Below are 14,692 nucleotides of genomic sequence, written 5' to 3' on the forward strand. Positions count from 1 at the left end.
GAAAATAAATAAAAGGACAGAAACATCAATTATGGCTTTATAGTACTGAAAATATATCACGTATGTGCTCGTTCACCAAATCTATACCAATAGAGGTTTTTGTACCAGAACCTACGTTAGAGCCTCTGTGTTTATTATAACATGCCATGTACAGTCCTGTCCTCTAAGGGGCTTTGTTTTAGTGAGATCATGCTTTTAGACTAATGGTTCATTGCAGTAGGGTTTATCTTAGTAAGGAGATGAGTTGAGGAGCTCAGAGACTGAGGACTACCAAACAGGAAAACTAGGAATGTTGACACCGTTCATTTGATTGACATTTGACAAAACATGAGTAACAATTATCATTTTTTAGCAAAAATGAAAGGCAAGCAACAAGGATAAACAGGAGGAGTTGATACTATAAAAGCTATAGAATGAAGTGACCAATAAAGTAGTGTCCTGACAACACAGTGATGGTATTTTTCTGCAGTGATCATTTTTTCTCCAGGTTTGTAGATTTAAACTTGGCATTCCCATGCTATCCAGATGAGAGAGTCGGGAGATCCCCCTGGAGCACCTGTGCACCCCCCCCCCAATTGTGATGGTTGCAACAGATCTGGGCTTCTCCTTAAGAGAAAGTAAGTGCCTTTGTTGTCACCTAATATAAAGCTCCCAGCTGGGGAGGGGTCTAGATGCATTCTCAGTGACACCCCACAGAAAGGGATCACTAAACTTTTCTCTTTTTATAGATGGAGACCTTTTTCAGCTTACTATAAAATGGCACACTCAATAAATTTGCTTTCATATTGACAAGGATTCACTCATGTCTAACAAAACTTTTCTGAGTTCTGTCTTAACCACAGATTAGAAACATGGTATATGACTGCTTTATCAAATTATTATGAGCCAAGTAATATATTTGTATATACACTGATAGCAATTCCATTCAATAATAAATTCCCAGCAGTGTCATGCATAAAGATTCTTTTATTCCTAGAGACAGCAATAGACTTAGAGTAAGCAACACAGGGCATAGAGAGAAGGTTGTTAATCTTTATTTAGTGGATACTGATAGATGCGACCGAATCTCATAAGGTAATTGCATCAAGCGTTTAATAGCAGGTTTCATTTTCAGAGGACTTCCTTTGCATTAATCTTTATAATTGCATTGGTGACATTACCCCACTTTATGTTTAGGTTGTATATTCTGAACATAAGAAGCTGGATTTTCCCCTACATACACAATTTTATATGCTGCCACTTGGTGCCTAGTAATACTTTATCTTTACGATCTATGATTGAAAATTCCAGGTTTTTAAAATGTATGCTTACCTAGATTTTCTACTTCTATATTTTTTGCACCAAATCACCTATTACAAAAGTACAATTTCTTTTCTTTCTTTCTTTTTTTTTTTTTTGAGATTTTTTGCTATAGGGCACATGAGCTCGCCAGAAAGAAAGAGAGACAGAAAGCGAGAAATCACGCCCCTGGGAGATGGTCACCCTACAATCCCTCCTCCTCCATTCCCCTCTTGGGATCTTGGACACGCACACACACACGCACACACCCAGCGTGAGTTTAAGCCACCAGGTCTGGGACTTGAACCGCGGTCGACTACATGGGAGTACAGCAACATAGACATTATGGTAACTGCTGGTCCCAAAAGTACAATTTATAAACTCAGGGAGCTCAAACTTTGTATACATTCAATAAGTATTAGCCGTCTTAATAATAAAACGTGAAAGACATTCTTTAGAGTGCAAATGTTACAAAACATAGTCAATATATCATATGGTCAATATCACTGTCAATGTATTTCGATTTTTAGTCTCATTCTTAAATGCTGATAAGAATATTGTTACTATTTCTGGTTTTATGACATCAAAATCCCTTTGCATAGGTGTCCATAATCTGCTTCATGTCAAAGCCAATTCATGTGATTACTCTTAGTCCAAAAGCACTGCGGGACCAGTAAGAGTGATTTGGGTAAAGCATTCACCTGCCATCTCCACAGGCTTCCTTGCAGACGCTCATTATTTCTCTGGTGAGTTCTGTCCTTTATTCCTCACAATTACTTGGATAGAATTAAATGAACTCATTGCACCACACACACACATATGTGTTGTTCTTTTTTTTAGTGTTGAGAAGATTCTACCCAGTGATCATTCTTTTTATTTCAGAGAAGCATCATGGCATTTATATTGTCAATATCAGTATTTGGCAGGGGCTACAGGACAAATCTACCTATAATAGCCAGGACTCAGTCAGGAAAACAGAATTTCCACAGAATTATAAGGGTAAGGAGTTTAGTGCAGGAATTAGCTCTTCTACCGGGGGAAGAGGAGAAGGGCCAGTGAAGAGAAGAAAGTCACCGAGTTCCCAAGGAATGTCTCACTATTGCTAAGCTGAAAATTATAAAAGGAAATAATGCCGTGGTGCTTGAAGCCAAAAGGCTGAAGCTGACAATCATTGTTGACATTCTGGAACATTTAAAATGCTCACTGCCTCCTTGATGTGAGAAAGAAAAGGAACTAATGACTCTGACTCCATTTCCCCTTCTCACTGATAGGCCAGTGTACTGCAAATCCTGGCCTTCCAGGAGAGTGCTGATGGTGCTTTTGTGAAAACAGACACCCCAACACAATTCCCAAGAAGAGGAGCTGATAAGGGGGAATAGTTTTCATAGAGATAAATATGCATGCTTTTCACAGCTTTTTTTTTTCCATCTGCATGGTTTTAGATCCTATAGTGGTTCCTTTTAAATGCTTTCTTGACTGGATTAAAGGCCACCCAGGTAGCTGGTAAACATTGTTCCTAAATGTGTCCATGAGTACATCTATGGAAGGGACTGGCGTTTGAATAGGAGGCTGACCATGGAGGGTCATCCCTCACCCAGCCTGGGCAGGGCCATTCGGTGGCTGAGAGCCTGAATAGCACAAAATGGCACAGGAAAGATGCATTTTCTCTCCATTTGCTGGAGCTGGGACGCCCATCTCTTGCCTGTGGACATCAGACCCCCAGGCTCTGTGCCTTTGCTCTCTGTGACGGGCACCTGTAGCTCCCCATGTTCTCTAGCCCTTGGGACTCTCCTGGTTCTGCAGCTTACAGATGGAACTTCTCAGGTCAGTCCCCCTAATGAGTCCTCGCTCCATCTAGCTATCATCTACCTATCTTCTTCCGCTGGCCCCTTTGCTCTGGAGAACTCCAACTGCGCAGGTCTGTTTTTTTTTTCTGCCATGAGTCATGGGTGTCACTGAACAGCAGTTCTCTCAGGAAACGCAAGGGGCCGATCTTGCCCACCTTGTAATGTGGTCATGAGAATGGAAAGAGACAATGCACTTCTGGAGTGTTCAACACAGAAAAGCATCATTTTGGTGGAAAGTGAGTTGTCATTGAGAGACCTAGACTGAGTTCCGGATCCCAGTTAACTGGTTTTGTGAACTGGATAACTCAGTTGACATTTTTTTGGCTCAGTTTACTTATATGTAAAAAGGATGATGTCATAATATCTTTCTTGCGAACTCCAGTCAGGGTCCAATGAAACAATACACTGTGTTCAAGAATCTTCCTTACAGTTAACTTTATGTTGTTCATAGCAACTTGTACATTTTTCTTTTTTTAAAGAATTATTTTATTTAATTTTATTTATTTATTTATTTATTTTTAAACTTTGACCAGAGAAGTACAGAGTGAGAGTGAGATGAGAGAGAGAGAGAGTGAGAAAGAGAGAGAAGACAAGCCACAAAGTTCAGGACTCAAACCGCGGTCAGCCCTGTGGGAGTCCAGTGTCTTTAACCACCATGCCACCTGCCAGCCCACAGCTTGTCCTTTTAACCATGATTGCCTGTGCCAAAAAGCTGAAACATCCATCAGTCAGTTGTTGAAAGCCTGACCCACTGACAGATGGCTGGATTATCTGCCTTTGCTGCGAGCTGGGCAGCTCCAAGGCTCCCGCTCTGCGGCTCGCTGCCTGCCCAGACATCAGTTACACTGAGTGCTCTGTGGAAAGCCATGGAGCCACCCAGGTTGTAAAAGGCCTTGGTTGTGATTGCACTGTGGTTCTTAATAGGCTTCCAAATATTTTTGTGGATAGTCTTTATATTACATTCTTTCAGGACTTGACAAGAAGATTGAGCTGTCAATTTACAATTTACAAAGTATTACACCAAGAAATGCAATGGCATCTAAAAAAAAAAATAGAAGCATACAGATTCAATTATACTTAGTATACCTCAAGGAGAATATAAATCTCTAGCCTTATTTTCACTGTTAGTCCATCATGAATAGTTGAGAGATTTCCCTGATAAAAAAAAAGAAGAAACTAATAGAAAGAATAAAATGCTATCTTAAAATGTTTTGTAGGTGTTTTAAGTCTGACTGTGTCATGGACACAACTATTTCTCTTTAAATTCCCACATCTTATATTTGTTTTCTGATTTTTACATCCAAACCTTTGTATCCCATACCTCCTTCACTAACTCTCACAAATTCTGACCACCATTTTTGATGGCTGTTTCTGGGGTAGACCACTGGCATCTCTCTCTACTGCTGACTTTGATTCTCTGAGCATTGTTGTGTTCAGTTTGCCCTATGATGTTTCTCCCTGCTAAGAAAGTGTTTTGTTTTGTTTTGTTTTGTTTTGTTTTGTTTTGTTTTATTCAACTAGAGAGTATACATTCTACATACAATTTATTTCAGGAATGAAGTTATATTACAGGGATACAAATTTGAAAAGGTTCTACTTTCCTCAAAGACCTGGTACTCTGGGGAACGTTGACATTACAGATCTGTTTTTTATTTATTTGTTTTGTTTTGTTTTGTTTTTCCCTACTCCAGTAGGAAAGATAGAAACATAAGTCATTTAATTTATTAATGAATTTGGAGTAAATGTCTTCTTGTAAAGGACAGAATGAGACTGTGTATTTACCTTCCCTCCCTACCAAGCCATTGAGTCATGACTGACATATTAGAAGATTAAACTGCAAACAATGCTGAGAAACAGATATTGACTCCCATCTGAGACATTTTTGAGGTATACCTTAATGACAGAGTCTGTCAGTAATAAGCACTCATGAAAGGCAGGTGGAAAGAATAAAGAATGGAGAGGGCATTGCTCTCCAAAATTTGTAGAGCCAGATGCAGGGGCCAGATAGGTATGTGAACCTGTGAGACTCACACCTGTGCAGACCCTCAGAACTGTCCACTCTGCCTCTGTGGACTCAAGTCATTTTACAAAGTTTTCCAGAGGATCTTGAGAACTGCAGAACCTCAACTGCAGAAAGAGACACTGTGGTCAGGAAACTCTGCCACCTTATTCAGAAATTCACATGCTGACTCTGGCTTTCTTTTTAGCAAATTTTATATGATAAATCCATAAATTACCATAAGTAACCTAGACAGACCAGGTACATCATGGTAAATGCTTTATCATTTCACCGGTGAAGATCTTTCTCTCTCTCTCTCTCTCTCTCTCTCTCTTCCTTCCTTCCTTCCTTCCTTCCTTCTTTCCTTCCTTCCTTCCTTCCTTCCTTTTTCTTTCTTTCTTTTTCTTCCTTTCTCTTTCTTTTAAAATAGTTGCTTTCTAGAATTACTAGTAGTACGTTTTTAAGGAGAAATGACTGCTCTTTGTTTTGATTCTGGTCACCCTTCTCTCTCCTAGTGTTCAGTAAAAATTCAAATTTTGAAAGTGTCCAGAGCATTTTTTGCATGAAGTGAGTTTAATCATAACAAGCATTTCACCCGATTATGCTATAAAGTGAATCTTTCTGCCGTATAATATCAAAGTAGGGAATCACAGTTTAAACAGACTAGACTGAAATCAGTCCTCCTACCAGACATGGTTTTCTCTCTGTTCTTTTAAGATAAAAGTTTGATGATGGTTGACTCTAAATAAATTAAAATTCTTATCACCAGATGATTAGATTTAAAGTCATTCCCTGTGAAGAATTGAGGTTATATGTTTTTAACTTTCCATACTCTGTGGTTGATTAGTTGGAAGTTAAGTTATTAACCTTCATAGAAATGCTCTGAAATTTAACGGACCTGGACAGAGTCCCTCATCACTCTTTGAAGACATCAGCAGATCCTTACAGGAAAAACATTTGAAATTTTTTTTTTTTTTTTTTTTTTTTTTTAGAGAGAGATATTTTTGCTGTAGAGTGTGTGTGGTTGCCAGAGAGACAGAGAGAGACAGAATGCATGAAATCACCTTCCAAGGGGGATGGCCATGCCATAATTCTTTCTCCTTTCTCCCCTTGGAATCTTATGCATTCACACATGCACCTGCAGAGAGTTTTAGGTTGCTGGGTCTGGGACTCTAATTGTGGTTGACTACGTGGGAGTCCAACTGTGTAACCACTATGCCATTTGCTGGTCCCAAGAGATTTATTCCTACACAATAACATAAAATTTAATGGCACTCTGAGAATGCCTTGTGACTAAGTATTTAAGGGAACTGGATCCCCTAAGGCCTACTGTGGGTCAAATCTCAGCCATAATTGCTTGAAAATTGCTCCAGGTGTGTGTTTATGCATGTCCCAAATCTCAACAAGTTTTAGAAGTGGAGTAGAAGGGGGCCAGCAGTTGGTGTAATGGCTATATCGTTGGACTCCCACGTTGTTGACCACAGTTCAATTCCTGGACCTGGTGGCTTAAACTCATGCTGGGCGCATGTGTATTCATGCCCAATATCCTGAGAGGAGAATGGAGGAGAAGGGATTGCAGTGTGGCCATCTCCTGGGGGATGATTTCTCACTTTCTGTATCTGTGTCTCTCTCTGTCTTTCTGGCGAGCACATGCGCCTATAGCAAAAACCTCTCCAAAAAAAAAATAGAAGTGGAGTAGAAGGAATTGCAACATGACATCCCATTGGAGGGTGCTTTCTCCCTCTCATTCTTTCTCTGTCTCTGTGGTGAGTGCACACATCCTTGGACAATTAAAAATATCAGAGACATACAGTAACCATGGCTCACATACATGAAGTAGGACATTTCCTAGAGCTGACTTGGTAATAAATATCATTCAGAGATGATCCACTTTCATTTCCATGGTATTCCAATATAAATTATATGTCTCTGTAAAAGCCCCTGAGAACTGAGGACTTGCCAGTTTACAGAAGGAGAATATCTCCTCATTCTAGACATATGTATTATAGATGTATAAAACTTAACATCTCATGTATCGAACTTATGTTCCAGAAATGATCCAGCCAAACAATTCTATTGAGAAATTAAATGAGACAATATTGTCATAAAGAAAGCAAAATAGTCTTCTCTAAGAAAAAAATGTAAATGCCTCTAGGAAGAAAGGGATATTCTAATTAAAATCTACCATAATCATCCAGTCAGTAAGACAGAAAACATACTAGCGATATGAACAGAAGAATTTTAATAGAGGGAATCATTGCATAAGTTGAAGGGCTTTAAAAACAAATATAAAATTGGAGGTGATACACACATAATACCATAAAAAAACCCTGCCACCACGAAGGTAAGAAGAGTGTGAGAAGAAATTGGGGCAGAAGGCTGGGAGATGTGTTCTGGAAAGAGAGGGCTCAGAGCTCTGAGAAGGAGCACCCCCACTGGGTCTGGTAACTCTGAGGGGCTCAATGAGGCTTGATCTGGAAGAGCCTAAAGAAGCTGGACACTGCTGGGTCAGAGTGCCATTCCCTGGAGGATGTAGAGAGGAACAAGAAGCGAGCAAAAAGTGCAAGTCCTTTATGACAACATTTGCCTTGCAATCTCCCCCCAGTCTTCTGTTAGAAGAGACTAACAGGAGGCACCTGACACAGGAAATTTAGTCTGTAGATGCTTAGCCTCAATAATTTTCAGCGATTCAGAACACAGTGGATATTCTTACCATCTGGCAGGCTCCTTAAGACAGGATGCCCATATACAAATGACTGAAGAATCAGTATCTGATTGAAAAATATCTGTACTTTGCAAAAATCTCAATATTGTCAGGAGAAAAAGCTTGGCTATGGGAAAAGTGTAGAGAGAAAGCATTTTCTCAAAAGCACATTAGCATTTTTACAAAGTATTTTCATATTATCAATTAACCAGTGATAATTCTCTTAAATACATAAAGATTAGCCTTTAGAATGTTGAATGATTATATTGTATGAAATGTTCTCATAGGATGCATCTACAATAATGATCTACTGAGAAACGCTGCCTTTTAAAGAGCAGTCTTTTTTTTTAATGACACTTTTTTCTCCATAAAGCTAGCATATGTGACAAGCTAAAAATCTGCAACATTCCATGAATTCTAAGTAGACTGAATTAATATGTGCTTCAAGTAATTCGGTTTAAATGCCACTCTAAATGTTTTGTGCCGTAATATGTCCCAATTTTTGTATTGTAAGTGTGATTTTTTGTTTCAGAAGCAGAACCTGCTCATTAATATTTTTAGGAAAGGAAAATGTAATACATAAAATATATACACTTGTGTGTCTGTGTACCCATATACATACCTAGGTTAGTTAGTTTTCCATTGAAATACAATTGGCAAATAGCAAAAGCCATGTTGACTGGAGAATAGTTCAGTGAGCTCGGACAGTTATGTACAATCTGTACCCACCTTCATGACCACGATGCAGAACAGGGGTCAGCCAGGGGAAGGCAGTGGTATCCCACATGGCCAACTACACAGTTTGAGTCCTGGACCTGATGGGTTGCAAAATACACTGGGTGCATGTGGGTTTGTGCCCAAAATCCTGAGAGGAGTAGAGGAAAAAGGATTGGGGCATCCCAAATGGGGATGCTTTCTCACTTTCCCTTTCTGTCTCTCTGGGTAGGTATCTTTGAGAAAAGGATAAATAAAGCTACTCTTTGGAGAGAAGTAGGAACTACAATGTGTATGCACGCACATTTGTATGCATGTACATCTGTGTGTGTGCGTGTCTGTGGGCAGCTGGGGGACATGTCCTGCTCATAGAACAGTGCTTATAAACATAGTGAGGCAAGGAACGTAAGGGAGAAGACGAGTGAACTATGGTGAGAAAGGAAATAGAATGACTAATAAATGGATGAAAGAAGCCCAGAATAACTGCAAAGTAGGGAGGTAGACATAGTTAGATCACGCAGTTCCTTTAAGGGATGGTTATTTGTTGCTGTAAATTAAAGCACCCCAATATTTTTCAACTTTAATTGACTCATTTATTATGCTTATTAGATTCTATGGTCAGGAATTTGGGAAAGATAGGGTAATTTAACTTGTCTTCACTCAGCCATATCTGGGATCTCATGGGTAACACTTGAAATCTGGCAGTGACCGCTCAGCTGTGAGCAGAGCCATTTGGCAGTGTTTTAACTCACATGTCTGGTGGCGCATGGAACCACAGATGTGGCCAGAGCTTCCCCACAGTATCGCATCATTTACACTAGGTACATGCAAGCCCAGTCAGGTCCCATTGGAGGGACTATAAACCTAGGCCGGTCAATGAGAAGAGGTATGGGTCCAGCAGGTGGCGTACTGGTTAAGGCACTGGACTTCCCGATAGCTCACTATGGTTCAAGTCCCAGATCTAGCAGCTTAAAACACACTGGATACGTAAGCATTTGTACCAAAAATTCTGAGAGGGAGAATGGAGGAGAAGGGATTGAGGGACTGTGGAATGCCCCTCTCCCCCTCAGTGGGTTACTTCTTACTTTCTATCTTTCTGGCAAGTGCACATATAGCAAAAGTGTCTACTAAAAAAAGAAAGAAAGAAAGAAAGGAGGTTCAAAGTCACATTGTCACATATTGGAATCTCTTCTAAGATTAAAGAGAAAACATTGACAGGTTTTCAGCAAGAACATGGCATCCTCTAACTTAGAGGAACTCGAATTACTGTGTCAGCTTGCACATAGACTGAGCCGAATAATGGAGGCATGAAGAGTGATGTGCAGACTACAATTCCAGATGAGAGATGAGCATGAGTGGTCCACAGAGCGCCGTGCAGCTGGAGTGAGGTGGACAGGCTGAGCAGACAGCAGGTAGGCCGCGAGCACTGGCTACCCTGACTTGGCTCCGTACGCAGTGTGCGGAAGGTGGCAGTCTGCAAGGGAGTTCAGTATTGGTCTGAGAAATGGGGGGACAGTGAGGCTGTGACTGATGTAAAGAACATTGAAGGGAGCGAGAGTAAAGGTGAAGGGAAAGGTGGAGATTTAACTACGATGGTCTTGAATTTGAGTAGGTTTAGACTTCCACATAAAACGTGGTTGTGTGGAGTTCTATTTAGACACTTGAAAGTTAAAAGAAAGTTAAGGTCAGTGTACAAAAACTTGAGAGTTGGGCCAGCAGTTAGCGTAATGGCTATGTCACTGGACTCCCATGTAGTTGACCGTCCTGGACCGGATGGCTTGAAACTCATGCCGGGGGCGTGTGCGTGCATGCCCAAGATCCCTAGAGGAGAATGGAGGAGAAGGGATTGCGGTGTGGCCATCCCCCCCGGGGGGTGATTTCTCGCTTTCTGTCTCTCTGTCTCTGTCTGTTTGGTGAGTTCATGCGCCCTATAGCAAAAACCTCCCCCCCCAAAAAAAATGAGAGTTACTGGCATATGTTAATATTTACTAATTTAATTTTAATAAAATAGTCTAAATTAGAAATATAGTTTAAAATAGCATCCAGTAACAGAAACATAATAATGACCAAAAAAAGTACCCCACTCTATTTCGTATACTGTGGTGGTTTCTATTTGACTTGCACACAAGCACACGCATGGATTGCAATAATTTTAGTGGCTTTCCTTGAAAACCACTTCCATATGTGGTCACTGAAACTCACCTGTGCAGAGCGACTAGCTTAAGAAGAAATCAGGCGGGGCCAGTAGGTTACATGGTGGTTAAGGCAAGCTGGATTCCCACATGTCCAACTGCAGTTCGAATCCCAGACCCAATGTTTTGAAAATTGCACCAGACACATGTACACACATGCCCAAAATACTGTACAGAAAATGAAGAGATTGCAGCATGGTCATCCTCCCCAAAGGATGATTTCTCATCTCCCCCCCGCTCTTTCTCTCTCTGTCTCTGTCCTCTCTGGCGAGTGCATGTGCCCTGTGTTTTCAGGGCTTCATATATAACTCAAGCAATTACAGTGAATAACCCAACAATCAAATAGACTAAAAAAAACTGTGTTAGAAGAAATGAGGGAATGTCACCTTCTGAAACTGTGAAGGTCTCATATTTGAAAGTAGATATGAGGATTCTTACCTATTTGGTTAGTATTCATTTTGGTGGAATAGTGATATGACCCTCACCAATATGTGATATATCAGAGCACTGAATATAAATAAATTGGACTAATATTTTAAAATACTATATTGTATTAAATAAGATCTAAATAAAGATTCAAAAAGCAGTAAAAATTTTTACTATTCAAGTTTTTCTGAATTATTTAGAAGGGTGGTTTTCTCATCTATTTATCTATCAAATATTTTATCTTCCTAGGATTTTTATCAGCGTTTCAAATAAGAATCGTGTTGAGATTGATTTGTAGAACATAAATATCTGTTTTTTACAGGAACTACTCTAGATATGCAAAATTTCAAAACTGAAATTAATTCATGTGGTTTTCAATCAAGTAAAATTATTCTATAGTATTGATAAAAACTATACAAATATTGATTATTATAACTATTCATCATTCTTTTTTTATGCTAAGTTACATTCTTTTTTATTTTTAAATCGACTCTCCCCTTTTATTTATTTATTTTTTTGTCTTACAAAATGGATATTTATTTCAACAGGTGAACATTTTTTCCTAGTACTGTTGATAAAACTACGAAATATCTTTTCTTTTAGTAGAAAGCATGGAATTTTTATCTACTCTGAGATCTGAAAATTATACATTCATGAATAAATATATACCTCAATTAAATTTGATACTTCAATGATCTTTAGTTTTATTCTACACAAATGTAATAGTGTTTTATAGTTTATAATTTGCCAGATTAAATGTACCCCATTTAATTAAAATAATGAAACTATATATATGAATATAATAATGCACTTCATTAATTTGTAATGAAAATTATTCCCACTTGCAAATTATAAATAGCATGTACCATTAAAATAAGCTGATGAGGTGTCAGTTTGCATCTTCTAAAACTGTTGATTTACTTTATTTCTTTTTGAGTGTCATCTAAATAGGTGTAAATACAAGGAGATTTTCTTTTTATCATCGGGGCAGGCATAGGATTTAGAAAGAAACTCAATTTTACATTTATTTAACCTTCTTCCAATAGTAAAATCAGAGAAATATAATTTATCCCCATATAAAAAAATTGATTCAGGATAACTTAAATATTTTAACCAAAAATTATCATTAGTGAATATGTCTTTTCTGAGAATATGTAAAAACTTACATTAGGAAATATTTGATCTTGCATGAAGGCTTGTATGTGTTATTCCCATAGAATACTGGTCCAAGCAAACTATGGGTAATTAAGTAGCAGTGACCAGGAATTGGCTGACAATTCTGTCTGAAGAACAATGGTCAGTACACAAAGTAATAAATCCAGAAACACAATTTTCCCTGTATTTGCCTCTTCCACACAGGTATCAGTGCACGTTCAAAAGAATATTTATGTATTGACTGTCGTGCTGAGTACTATGTAGTTAAAACAGCACCAACATCTGGGGCCAGGAGGTAGCGTGGTGGTTAAGGGTGCTGGACTCCCACATGGCCGACCATGGTTCAAGTCCTGGACTTTCTCCTCTTTCTCTCTCTTTCACTCTGTCCCTCTCTGGTCAAATTCAAATAAATAAATAAAACAAAGTTAAAAAAATAGTATAGGTACATTTGAAATCTTCTCTTTTTGAAAAAAAAAAGCACTAATATTTAGTATATTTTCAGTGGGGACATACAGTGTCTCTCTTTCATAGTCTGGGTGGCTTTTACTTAGCAGTAAATCTTCCATATTTGTCCACTCTCTATTAGATGCAAGGATCTCATTGTTTTTCATAACTGAGCAATATTCCATAGTGTATATGTTCCACACTTTTTCAGTCCATTCATCAGTTCGTGGGCATTTCAGTTGGTTACATGTATTAGCAATTGTAAATAATATAGCGGAAACGGAATGATTGGAAGGTATAAAAGCAAGGAGGGCACTGGTGATGCTGGAGACAGTGGAGGAGGAGGTGGGAAAAGGGGGGGTGGGGAGGGAACCAAGGGGAAGAAGAGGGAAACAAAGCATTTAAGGGAACTAAAGTGGAAAGAAATTGTCGATTATAATGTGTATGGTGGTGGCTTTGACTGAACCAACATACAGCGTACTCGTGAGGGGGTAATTCGTTTGGTATGCTGTAACGATACACAGTGACTGAAGGTAAAAATAAATCATCTTTACTCCCCACCACTCTCACGATGAAAAATGTACCAATATTCATTACCGTACTAATATTTAATCAGAAATATGATGAAATCATTCATAGTTCTTAAAGTTGATTCAAGTTTTATAAATTTGTAATAGAAAGCACATGCATGCACATGAGAGGGAGAGTGAGAGAGAAAGCAGTCCTGAGAGGCTATCTTTATTTGAATATTCTTCCTGGAATCTAAGTGTGGTAAGGCCAGTTTCTCAGTGTCCACTGGGTACCAGTACCTAGTTAACAGTATAGATGAATGGACCAGCAGATGTCCTGGTTAAGGCGCTCAATCCCACATGACTGTCTAAATGACCTGAGTCCTGATTCGGTGGCTTACAATCACAGGGGGAAAAGACAAACAACACACTTAACTGACAAACATGAGAAGTACTTGCTTATGGTAATGTTTGTGGTAATGTCTTTGTTGGAGCTGACATGCACTGTATCCCTGCTGGGAAAACTGTGTAGTACACTGTAAATATGTGCAGTGATTAAATGTAAATAATAAATATTTTTAAAAAATCACTCATGGTGAATGTGAATGCTGCCCAAAGTCCCTGAGTGGAGAATGGAGGAGAAAGAACTGTGGCATGGCATGGCCAGCACTCACTCTCCCTCTCTCTCTGTCCCTCTCTGGCAATTACACACACTCTATGAAAACATTACCTATTCATTTATAATAAACAAATAATGAGTACATAGAAGTGAATGGAAATTGCTTAAAGTCAGATTATCAGGCTGACAGAAAATAACATGTGTAGAGTCAGCCAGGTGGTGTGATGGTTAAGACAGCTGGATCCTAAGAGGTCAACAACATGGTTGAAGTTCAGGACCCGGCAGCTTGAAAAACACAGTGGGTACAAACATGTCAGTGCCCAAAATCCTGAGAGGAGAATGGAGAATTGCAGTGTGGTCAACCTCTCCAGAGAGAGGGGGCTTTCTCTCTCTTTCCTTCTCTCTCCTGTGAGTGCATATGCCCTATGGCTAAGTAGAAAAGAAGAGAAGTGAAGAAGAGAAGAGAGGAGAGAGAGAAGAAGAGAGGAGAGGAGAGGAGAGGAGAGGAGAGGAGAGGAGAGGAGAGGAGAGGAGAGGAGAGGAGAGGAGAGGAGAAAAGAGAAAGAGAGAAAGAGAAATAGAGGAGAGGAGAGGAGGAAAAGGGAGGGGACGGAAGAAGAGAAAAGAACGTGTACAAATGAATTACTGCATTTTGAGAGAAAATGCAAAAGACAGGGCTGAAAATGGCAATTTCCAATTTTCTGTTGCAGGCTCCTGGGGTACTGCAGTTTGCCACGCTGTCCAGGTCATCTGACTTGGAGATACTAGGAACATGGCGCATCATACATGTAGCTATAACAGCTGT

This window comes from Tupaia chinensis, unplaced genomic scaffold (genome assembly GCF_000334495.1).
Source record: "Tupaia chinensis unplaced genomic scaffold, TupChi_1.0 Scaffold000206_1, whole genome shotgun sequence".
In the NCBI taxonomy this organism is placed as follows: Eukaryota; Metazoa; Chordata; class Mammalia; order Scandentia; family Tupaiidae; genus Tupaia; species Tupaia belangeri.